Genomic DNA, 13103 nt, shown 5'->3' with positions numbered 1-13103 from the left:
GTTGAAAAAATGTGGAGAAAAGCAAAAAAAGGATGATTAGGTAGCTGGGGGCTAAAACATATGACCAACAGATGCAGGAATTGGGTATATCTAGTCCAGCGAGAAGAAGGATTAGGGGTGACACAATAATGTTCCAATATTTGATCAGCTACCATAAAAAATAATGTGTCAACTTATTTTCTAAAGCACCAGAAGGCAGGACAAGAAGCAATGGATGAAAATTTGTCAAGGGGAGAAACAATGTAGAACTAAGAAGAAATTTCCTGATACTGGGAACAATTAAGCAGTAGAATGGCTTGCCTTAGAACTTGTGAACACTCCATCACTGGAAGCTTTTAAGAAAAGACTGTATAGCCATGTGTTTAAAGTTGTATAGGATTTCCTACTTATGCAGGAGTTGAAGTAAAATACTTCCAATATTCCTTCAAACTCTGATATTTTAAATTCTATTATTCTCTGTGTGTATATGTGTGTATATATATAGTAAATCAATGTACTCTTATCTCCCAACAAGAAACATTTTCTCCTGACAACTGACCCAGATACACCAGGAATACAGCTATACCCAAGCACCCCTTACAAGATCTTGGCTGTCTTGGGAATAATACCCAACCTCAGAGATGTTAATCAGCAGCATTACCACTCACATGCCACTGCTTCCATGCACAGGAGCCTGCACAAACGGAGTTCACACAACCTCACTGTGCCACATGTGTTTACCATTCACATTAAACACATCACTGTCTGCTGTCTGAAGAACACAAACACTTAATGAGCTTAACAGAAATATACCAAATATTTCAACTAACCAAACTACGCTTGCTCTGCCAGGTTGTGCAACTTCTCCTGGGTCTGCCTTTTACTATTCCTGACCCCTGTGGTCCATTTTATAAGAAGCTATGTCCCCTTGAGTAAGAGAAATGGGAACCCAGCTACCAGGAAAAGAATTTCCTAGCAAGGGCTCATAAACCAGACTCCAATTACCCAAACACAGAAGGAAAGTTCTTTCAAGCCCATGTTGGGCATCAAATTTGTGAGATAAATTAACAGGAGTCCAGAAGAAGAATAAAAGAAAAAGCTTTTTATTTTAAGGACATGTGCATGACCGACCTTGGGATAGGATAAACATCCATATCACAAAGGTAATTTCCCAATAGAATATGCCATATACAGTGATACCTTTTCTTATGAACCTAATTGGTTCCGGGAGGAGGTTCGTAAGGTGAAAAGTTCGTAAGACAAAAAATGTTTCCCATAGAAAACAATGGAAAACCGATTAATGCGTGCAAGCCCCCACCCAAAAAATCACAAAAATGATGCTCCGCTGGACGCTTCTCAGCATTCTCCTGAATGCCGAACCCGAAAAGTTTGGCAAAAGTTTGGGTTCGGGAGAACACGGAGAAGCACCGCCACCCATCTGTCACCTTCCGAAACAACTGGGCGCTCGTCGGCGTTCTCCCGAACACCGAACCCAAAAAGTTCAGCAAAAGTTCGGGTTCGGGAGGACACTGAGAAGCGCCGCCGCCCGGCTGTCACTTTCTGAAACAGCCGGAGGGCTTCTCAGTGTTCTTTCGAATGCCGAACTCGGAGGTTCGGCAAAATTTCGGGTTCAGCGGTCGGGTTCGGGAGAACGCTGAGAAGCACCGCTGCCCAGCTGTCACTTCCCAGAAGAGCCATGGAGCTGTTGGCCGGTCGGGAGGCTCAAACGGAGGTGGGGAATCCCAATAGGGAATTCCAGGGGCAGAGCTTTGATGTCACAGAGACATCCTTCCTGGCCGGCCGAAACGGGGCAGAACACCTGTTTTTGTGATCCTGGGAAGTGGGTTTTCCTATGGAGGCACTTTGCTTGCAACGGAAGTTTGGAGGTGGGGCATTCTGGTGGCGGCGGCGGGTTCGTAAGGCGAAAAAAGTTTGTAAGAAGAGGCAAAAAAATTCCGAACCCCGGGTTTGTATCTCAAAAAGTTCATATGACAAGGAGTTCATATCATGAGATACTACTGTATTTATACTTGATTCTCTGCCTTTTGTGCGCCTCTTACCCCCCACTCTTAAGACACTTCCATATTACACCACAACCTTATATAACATTATTGGCAAATGTTTACATCCTTTGGCCTTTTTCATAGTGTTTTTTTGGTAGTTTCCAACACTTTCAGATGGTCATCATTATTAATCACTCGTTGTTCTGCTTATGGCCCAAACTTATGTCTTATCAGGTCAACATGCCCTCATACTCCCACTTACTCTCTATCTATCATATTCCCCTAGAGTAAACATATCCTGTTTTATTAAGGTTAACTGCAAATAGGTATGCCAAAGTACATTGTTTAGTATATAATCATGTTGTGACTTCAACATAACCCTTCCTTTAGCCCTTTACCAGGACACAGGTGTTATATGAGGGAATGGGGCTTTTATTTTTTCTTGCAGGAGGGGAATCATACCCAACCTCAGAGATGTTAAAACTAAAGAGTCCCACAATCAAAACCTGAACCATGTCTTCAAACTGGTTTTATCTTTCTCCATATTTATGCAATGATAGAATCCAAAAACATCCAGTGCCCTCAATCTAGAGTGGCACCAAACTCCATAGCTTTGAGTGACCTTTCTCAGCAGTCCTGGAGAAAAGATACCATGTTGAAAGACAGCAGAAGTCAACAACAATACTGTGTCTTCCTCCTGCATCATTTTCTGGACACGTCCTGACAGGACAGAGCACAATCACTACATAACACGGCCCTCAGGGGTGTAGCTGTAGTTTTTCACTAATATCAGCTTCCTTTCTGCCAATGGAGCCAAGGAAGAAGTTCAGAATCCCCAGAGGAAAAGTTACTTCACACTGTAATTGTCAGCAGGATGGTGATATTTCTCCTGCCTTCTATGTAAAAATCAGATTGAAGTGTCAGAAAAGGAGAAATGTTTCAGGTCACTCTCTGTGATGTATGAATTTTAGGACAGACAGGGGTGGTGCTGTTAAATGTATCTTTCTTTCCTTTCCAGGTAAAGCTTGGTTGGTCTCACTTTCAGCCAGGCTCTTTCACTGGCTCTTGTGAGAAGGCTTTTAATTCTTCAACTCTTGTTTTGAAGCAGGAAGAGAATTGATTTAGCCTCATTAATTATGAGCCTCTTGCTTCTGATGCTACTGTTGTCTCAGCCAATCTCTGGGAAGCTTAGAATGAAATGTTCACTGACTCTGGAACACAAGGAAGGGGAAAGGCCATGGAGCTATTACAGACCAGGAGACCATCTCATTAGTATAGTCATCACTGCAACAAAAATATCTCACATAATGTTCCCTTTCAATGCAGCTCCTTCTAGTCAGTCTCACTCGTAAGTCATTCAGGATAATGGAGTTGCATTCTCTTCATTTATAATTCTAATGTACTGTCATTTTGTTCTCCTTATTAAACTTGCTCTTTATACTGCAGTACCTGTCCTGTCTAATTTTTATGAATTACTGGTACTTTGATTTCTGTGCTTACCTTGTCTTATTTTGGGGAAGAGATTCAAATCCAAAGATGGAGTAGAAAAAGAAAATTTGAAATAAGTCCACAACATTTTCCTCTCTCTGTTCAGTTTTAAATTCATGATTTGACTGCTGAATTTTGTTTAAATTAGTGATCATTATAGCTTTCCTCTGCCCATTTCCCCCCCAATGTAATTATTCCTGTGTTAGCAAAAACTTCAGAAGAAAAGGATTTAGGGGTAGTGATTTCTGACAGTCTCAAAATGGGTGAACAGTGCAGTCAGGCGGTAGGGAAAGCAAGTAGGATGCTTGGCTGCATAGCTAGAGGTATAACAAGCAGGAAGAGGGAGATTATGATCCCGCTATATAGAGTGCTGGTGAGACCACATTTGGAATACTGTGTTCAGTTCTGGAGACCTCACCTACAAAAAGATATTGACAAAATTGAACGGGTCCAAAGACGGGCCACAAGAATGGTGGAAGGTCTTAAGCATAAAACATATCAGGAAAGACTTAAGGAACTCAATCTGTATACTCTGGAGGACATATGAAAAGGGGGGACATGATCGAAACATTTAAATATATTAAAGGGTTAAATAAGGTCCAGGAGGGAAGTGTTTTAATAAGAAAGTGAACACAAGAACAAGGGGACACAATCTGAAGTTAGTTGGGGGAAAGATCAAAGGCAACATGAGAAAATATTATTTTACTGAAAGAGTAGTAGATCCTTGGAACAAACTTCCAGCAGACGTGGTAGATAAATCCACAGTAACTGAATTTAAACATGCCTGGGATAAACATATATCCATCCTAAGATAAAATATAGAAAATAATATAAGGGCAGACTAGATGGACCATGAGGTCTTTTTCTGGCGTCTTTTCTATACTTCTATGTTTCTATGTTTCTATTCTTTGATATTTACTTCCTGATCCTTCTAGAAATGACTTATTTTTAGAATTGGTTTCTGAATCACTGTTGAGACATCCTCTTCCTTTTATGGTGGTTCTATTTTAACTATTCAATTATTTCAAAATCTAGTTACTGGGCAGGAGAAGGTTAGTACGGCCACAAAGGGTGATGTATTTGTGATTCTTAATCCAGGTATGGGGCTGTATGAACTCTCATTAGAATTAAATGGAGATGAGAGAATATCATTTGTCTCTTGGCATGGAATCAGTACTGGCTTAAAACAGAGGTCTTCAAACTTGGCAACTTTAAAACTTATGGACTTCAACTCCCAGAATTCTCCAAAAGTTTCAAGTTGCTATGATTGGGGAACCCTGGCATAAGACATTGAAGGCTTCAAGAGACAAAGTTGATAAGACAAAAAAAATATGCTGGTGCTGTTGATGATGATAATGACAAAATCATTTGGAGTTTATCTACAGCACATTCAAAAGTGCTATGCTTTATTTTCATTAGTTAAGAAAAATATTAAAACATCTAAAATATATTTTGCTATTGATGAGGATGGTGATGATAAAATGAACATTTTTTTACAGTAAAATATCTTCTAATCAGTCTAAACTCCTTCGCTTGATTTTCGCTATTCAAGTGGTCAATAAGAATTCCCAGCTCCTGCGCAATCTCACACTTGGCTACAACATCCATGACAACTATTTGAACACCATTGTCACTTCAGATGCCTTGATGGACATGCTCTCTACTGGCGAAGGCAATGTTCCCAATTACAGCTGTGGAAGGAAGGATAATCCTTTGGCTTTTTATGATGGAGCTGACAGGGATATCTCCATTCAGATGTCAAGATTGGCAGGCCCTTACAAAGTCCCACAGGTCTGTATGTGTGCCTCTCTTTCTAGGAAAGTAAGTGGATAGATAGCACATGTAAGCAATACATCTGTTGCAAGCCGCCCCAAATTCTCAAAGAGGGGCAGCATATAAATCCAATTAAATAAATAAATCCATACATCCACACATCCAACCAACCATATCTATTCTATAGAATTCAAGAGCTGCTTCTCTTCATGGTCACTCTAGATATATTGTCTAGAGATGGGGTTGACATTGGGGAAAAGGAACACATAAAAACAATCACATCATCTCATGACATTGTCCTCATTGCTTTGTGGGCTTTTTCTGCACACTTGTGAAGTTAAGGAGAGGGTCTAATCAAAGTGTCTTCTGTACAAAAGAATCACTAGTGGAAAGTTCTTGTTTTGTACGTCATCTTAGCCAAACTAAGGGTATTTTCAATTATATACAAATACCAGATTCATGAAAAAAAAATCCCAATGCCTTTTTCTTAGTTTGTGAGACATATAATACAAACTCTGCCCACAATCTGGAGTTTGATCCTGGCAGGGCTCAGATTGATTAAACTTTTCATCCTTTCAAGGTTGGCAAAATGAGGGCACAGATTTTGGGGGGCAATAGGTTGACTCTATAAACCATCCAGCATTATAAAGCATCTGCACCTCTATAAAGCATCTGCACTTCTATAAAGCATCTGCACTTCTATAAAGCATCTGCATCTCTATAACTGTCTGGTTTGGTGCTACAACCCAACAAGACTGACACAGACTTCAGAAAATAATCAGAACTGCAGAAAAAACAATTGCTGCCAACCTGCCTTCCATTGAGGACCTGTAGACTGCACAAGTCAAAAAGAGGGCAGTGAAAATATTTACTGACCCCTTGCATCCTGGACACAAACTGTTTCAACTCCTACCCTCAAAATGTCGCTACAGAGCACTGCACACCAAGACAACTAGACACAAGAATAGTTTTTCCCCGAACGCCATCACTCTACTAAACAAATAATTCCCTCAACACTGTCAGACTTTTTACTAAATCTGCACTTCTATTTCTACTAGTTTTTCTCTATCATCCTTTTCCTCCCACTTAGGACTGCATGACTGTAATTTGTTGCTTGTATCCTAAGATTTTTATTAATATTGATTATTTCTTCATTGCTTGTTTGACCCCTATGACAATCATTAAGTGATATACCACATGATTCTTGACAAATGTATCTTTTTCTTTTATGTACGCTGAGAGCATATACACCAAGACAAATTCCTTATGTGTACAATCACACTTGACCAATAAAAATTCTATTCTATTCTATTCTATTCTGAGGTAGTATACACTCTTCAGGGGTCTCAAACTCAATTTACCCGGGGGGAGAGGGGCTGCTGGAGATAGAGTCCTGGTGAGGCTGTGCCGCATCTGGTTTTCCACAAGAAAAGCTTTTACAAAAACATTCCATTGTTATCAAATGTCTTTATTTTTTCATCTTATTTTGTGTTAAAAAATAATTCATAAGAAAAATTCATAAGAAAAAAAATCAATCAGTAATAAATAAATAAAATGAAAATGATAATAATAATAATAATAATAATAATAACAACATAGCAGATATAGAAGACTGAAGAAACCACATATAGTTGCTGACTAGATAAATGTAATTATTATTCAGATTCTGCAATAATAATGTCTGTATTAACAGTTCTTTAACATTTAATGGACATAGATTGCGAGCTGGGCAGTGTCTTTGATGTCTGTGGTCTCATCAAGAGCGACTGAATATACTTTGAAAAATTTTGCTTTCTCACACAGGATAATAAATGTTACTTGACAGGTCAGAAATGCACTCTGATACGATGTTGGCAGAAGGGCTGATGTTGCTAAACTGACCGTTCTTTTCTGAACAGACAATACTTGCAGCCTGTAATATGCAGTTTTTTTACAAATTCACCTTGTTTGAATGGCTTTCCTGCTTTAGCAATCATCTCACTAACCATGTAGCTAGCTTCGACTGCTGCATCATTCTCTTTGGTTGCTTTCTTAAAGAAACCTTGTTGCCTCATTCAGTAGATATGTTTTAAGATTAGTGATGGGCGAACCCAACGGAGTTCGGGTTCGGCGAGTTCAGTCGAACTTTGCGTGAAGTTCGGCTAAACTTGAAACTGAACTCCGAGCACTCCGTGACGTCAAAGCTCCACCCCTGGAATCCCATGGTTTTTTAATTTTTACGGAATTTTTATTTTTATTTATTTTTACTTTTACGAAAAAGGACGCCCCAGCCGCGCCGCAAGCAAAAGGAGCTGGGGAATCCCACGAAGGGATTCCAGGGGTGGAGCTTTGACATCACGTATACTTCTTCCTGGCCGGTCGAAATAAAGCCATGCCCCAAAAAGAAGTCTCCCTGTCGTCAAAGCTAAAAATGATGATCCATATGTTCCACAGGTGGAAAGTCCCACAGATGGAAAGTCCCACAAGATCTCTACCTTCTCATTTTCAATAATTTTTCCACTTTAATGCTCCCATGACTTAACATGGAAAAAAAATATCACCATCATCTTTCCTACTATCTTCTGCTTTTGTTATCTTATGATTATTTAATATTGTTGTTTGTATGTATACTTGTTGTTTGCCTGTACACTTTATTTGTATGTAAACTGATTATATTATGTTGCATATATGTACAGAGAGCTTATGCATCGGAGATAAATTCCTTATGTGTCCAATCACACTTGCCCAATAAAGTATTCTATTTTATTCTATATAAGTCTAAGTGCTATTACTTTTGCTAATCCATTCATGATCAAATTCATAATAAAGGCTTTGAACAGCAACAACCCCCGTGGAAAGAATTTTTTTTACTGGCTGAATTATTCAAGAAATATCCCAATCAGATATAATAGTTTATATATATATAAATTAATGTGAAGGATGTTACAATTACAGCCTATTGGATATTATGGCTAAAACAATATCTTGTTCCTCTTGAGTAGAGTGGGAAGTAAAGAGTAGAAGAACAAAGAATAAGAAGGCTTTAGACTCAGACAATACATTATTGACCATTGCATTGTCCTGAACCATCTAATGACACAATATATCAGGCTCTCCCTATAAACCTTATTAATACTTATTAATAAATCAAACTCAAAAGTTATGGTCTTTGGAAAATGACATGATAGCCAGGCATGGCTATATGATGGTATAAGACAATAGATCAAGTAAGCACATTCTTACCTACTCAAAGGAGCTCACTTAGGACCAAGGCATAAGGGAATTTACAAATTAGAAGGTTTTTTTAAAATGTAGTTTTATTTAGTCACATTTACTATATTATTTTAAATCTCTTATATTGGGCTGATGTTTGGGTTAAAAAATATCACTACTAGATCAAAGCCAATTGCAACATCTGAGAAACTTCTTGGGGTGAATAAAAAGGATCTCAGATAATGACTTGAGAGTCCATTAAGGATTTCAAAACTTCTTTATCTAAAATCTGAGCATGCATGCATACATACATACATACATACATACATACATACATACATACATACATACACATACACTGTGTAGACAGACAGACAGACAGACAGACAGACAGATAGATATAGATATTGTTGTGATTCCGTCTGAGGCCCCTCAGGGAACGGCTGACCCTCTGCCGGCTCTCTGCTCAGAGGGGGAGGATGAGGAACAGGAGGGAGACGAGGAGGAGGAATCTCAGCCCGAGGGGGAGCTCTCCCCAGCAAGCAGCCTGGATTCTTTAGATGACCAGGCACAAGGAATAATAGATTTCCGGCAGAGAAGGGCAACCCAACGAAGGGGACAATTAGCCAGGTACTTCAAGCACTGAATGGGCAACAACTGGGTTTGGGTGTGGTGCTCTCCGGAAAGGCTAAAAAGGCAGACCCACCCTTCCTGGTTTGTGGAGAATTATCTTTGGGAGTCGTGAGACCTGGCTGTGATCTTTGGCGTCTTGGAATTCTGGCTTGTGACTTTGAATACTGAAACCTTGAGGGGAAAAGGTGGGTGTGCCAGCAAGAGGTCTGCTGTGAAGGCTCATAGCCTGCCTGTGGGGAAGAACAGGTTTTCCTCTGTGTTTATTTTCAAATTATAAAGTGCTTTTGTTTCTACCAGCGTGTCTGGCTGTTTTTTCCAGTTGGTGCTGAAGTCTGGGGGCACCCAGACAGAACAGATATCGATTTTGATATAGATATACACACACACACACACATACATACATACATACATACATACATACATACATACATGCACACAAATACACAGACATACATATACACACACACACACACACATTCTGTATCTTGATATGGTCTTCTACTGGCTAATCAACAATGCAATATTCTAATGTGTTTACAATAACACAAGTCGGATTTATTAAAAGCTGATAACTGACCCTAAATACAGCATTCTTCACTATTTTTCAGATCCGTTCAACTGTTTCAGAAGCTCTGAATGATAAAAGTCAATTCCCATTTTTCTATCACGTGCTCCCCAAATTAGTCATTCTCTACCCAGGAATTGTCCAACTTCTCCTCCATTTCAGATGGACCTTGATTGGGCTCTTTGCTTCAGACACAGAGAATGGAGAGAATTTTATGAGGACCTTTTCTCCTACGCTTGTCAGGAATGGAATTTGTATTCTTATATCACAACAATTGTCAACCACTACACCTTCACCAATGTTTAGGGATGCCATCTCTAAATGGAGGCAAGTCAATGTCTTTGTTCACTTTGTAGAATATTATTTCCTTTGGGATAGAATTAGTCTTTTCCATTCAACACTTAAAAGTTTACCAGAACCCACTGAAGGGAAAGTCTGGATAAATGCAGGTTTTGGGGAATTGCAGATAAGAAGTCACCCGTTTCTCAAATATGTCCATAGTGTTTGGACCTATAAATTTCAGTGGAAAAAAAGGCAAAATGAGAGTTCCTTCAATCCAGATTTTGTGCAACCACGGTTTGGAGATCAGTCTTTTCACTGTTCTTTTTCAAAAGACATCATTTCTGTCAAAGTCCGAAGAAGATGTACTGAGAAATCCCCACTGAAGACTGATGTGGAAAGAAACAAAATCTGGAGGCAATATAACCGCCATGTTTACACTTTGATTAATACTCTGGCCCATGCCTTGAGTGCTGCTTATTCCTCCATATTCAAAAGGAGAAGGAAAGGGGGAGAAGAAAGGTCAGAGGCTGAAAGGCTACAGCCATGGCAGGTATGAGGTCTTAACAGTGATCCATCGCAGTTACTTTCTTTGGAGAGGAAATATAAGGAAGGATGGGAAGTATCTCAACCCTTTTGTGCTTTAAAAGACCAACACGTTTGACCAATTCAATCACTTGTGAATGATGTTCCAAAGAGCGGGTACCATGATATATATATTTTGATATTAAACAATATTAATTTTATAATGCCTACATTTTTAAATAACTGCCCATCTTTATTAGTTTGCAATTAGCATTTTAGAATTTTATGTTCCTAAATTTGAAGGAGACCTTGAGACCATGTAGTGTTACACCTCTTTGTTGTGTCCGCAGCAACAGCCGGAGTTTCCCTGATTGGTTGGCTCAGGAAGCAGGAGTTTCCTGCTACTAGATTGGTTGTTCCTTCTGACAGCTCATATAAAAGAGCTGTGAGACTTCATTGAGGTGTTCTTTGTACTTAAGTTCTTCTTCCAACTGGTAACTGTTACCTGCTGTTCGGTTCTATGTTTCAATAAAGCAAGTGTTCCTTCTGCATGTTTTACTGAAATCAAATTATATTACCAGTATTGAAGAGTCGTGAGGCAGCGAGTAACACAGACGATTCCTTTATTTTCAGCTCTTTAGAAAAGTGACTTCAGCTGGAACGCGTCAAAGGTTTTACAGGGAAAAGCGCTCCTTATATACTTTTTAGGCTCCCGCCAAAACCGAGCTGTCAGCGCCTTAGCCAATCAGGCGCGACCTCTATTTTTAACCATTTTCCCCTTAGATACAGTTATTTACATAGGGATTCAACACCCCTCCCTCCTTAGTCAAAAAAAAACCCAGTTAGTCAGAAAGCCATGTGATGAAATCCTCCAATCGGCTCGGTCTGCGTACAGTCCTTTCTGACCTGCGCAGATCAGTTGAGCCCTCGCCGTCAGCAGAAGAGGAGGTCAGTTCATTGGTACCTCCACTGTTTGTCCAGGGCCGAGGCTGTGCCCCGGCCCCCAGTGTCGAGTCGGCTGGCACAACACTGACCTCTGCTGACGAAGATGGTCCGGCTTCACTGGCTGGAGTTCCCCGTTGCGGTGAGTCCATGTTTAAGTCCATAAGAGTTAGTTGCGCGTCGCCGTCTAGCAAGGGGGAAGAGTCTATATTAGAATTTTGCCCAGAATTTGTTTCTGGGCGCCTTCGCAAATGGTCGATGTGCCTAGTCCATATTCGGCCATCGGTTAAGCGTATAATATAAGTTTTAGGCGCTGTTTGTTGTACAACAGTCCCTTTTAGCCAGTTCAGGCCCCCATCAAAGTTCTTAGCAAAAATACATTGCCCCAAATACATGTGTCTTTCAGGATTTACAGACATGTAATTATTTGTACAATACATGGGGTGCAGTCTGTCAAGTGGGGATCTAAGTTTTCTCCCCATCAGGATTTCAGCAGGACTTTTGTGGGTGATTGCGTTTGGGGTGATATGCTGGGTCAAAAGGAATTTGTCCAGGTGCTCCTGCACCTCTCCTGGTCCAGACCTATGCAAAGCCTCCTTTGCCACACGAACGTACCTCTCTGCCAATCCATTAGCCCATGGCGTGTAAGGCGAGATGAGGGCATGCCTGACCCCCAAATGGTCTAGGAATAATTCAAAGTGTCTGGCAGTCAATTGGGGCCCATTATCGGAAACTAATATGTCAGGACAGCCATGGGTGGCAAAGAGATGGCGCAGGGCCTTAATAGTCGCACTTGTGGTGATATTATTCATAACAATTATTTTGACCCACTTAGAATATGCATCAATCACTATCAAGAAGTATTGTGACCCCATTGGGCCTGCGAAATCTATATGCACTCTGGACCATGGCCCCTTAGGTTGCTCCCAATCCATTGGTGTGGTTTTGGGGGGTTTTGGCCTTGACTCCTGGCATGGGTCACACTTGGCCACCCACTTTTCGATTTCTACATCTATACCAGGCCACAAGAAGTGCCCCCTAGCTAACCCTTTCATCCTTACGATGCCTGGGTGCCCCACATGTAACATAGTTAAGACCTTTGTTCTCAGACTTCCAGGAATTACAACCCTATCTCCCCACAATAGACATCCTTTGACATATGACAGTTCAAGTCTCTTACTCTTAAAATCAGACAGGACTCCACCCAAGGGTTCATTATGCCACCCCCTTAATACACAATTTATTACTTTAAGCAATACAGGGTCTTGCTGGGTATGCTCAGCTACCTCCTTGGCTGTTGTTAGTGGGTTGTCTTCTAGTTCTATAATTAATACATCAGCAAAAGGGGCTGGATCCTCTACTGTTTCTGCCATGGGGCACCTGCTCAAGCCATCTGAATGATTTATCGCTGATCCTTCCCTATGCTTCAGATCATAATGGTAACCTGCTAGGAATATAGCCCATCTAATTAAACGTGGTGACATAAAAGGAGGAGTGGGTTTGTTGGGGGCCAGAAGGCCAAGCAATGGTTTGTGGTCTGTTGTCAGTTCAAACTTCCTACCAAAAAGATAATTGTGGAACTTTTTAACCCCAGCCACTAACGCTAAGGCCTCTTTATCTAACTGACTATAGTTTCTTTCTGTGCTGGACAAAGTTCTTGAAAAGAATGCTATTGGGGCTTCCGTGCCATTAGGCAAGACATGAGCCAAGACACCCCCGACCCC

The sequence above is a fragment of the Erythrolamprus reginae genome, chromosome 2, assembly GCF_031021105.1.
Source record: "Erythrolamprus reginae isolate rEryReg1 chromosome 2, rEryReg1.hap1, whole genome shotgun sequence".
Classification (NCBI taxonomy): domain Eukaryota; kingdom Metazoa; phylum Chordata; class Lepidosauria; order Squamata; family Dipsadidae; genus Erythrolamprus; species Erythrolamprus reginae.
The sequence above is the reverse complement of the archived record's forward strand: the minus strand, read 5'-3'. Positions refer to the sequence as shown.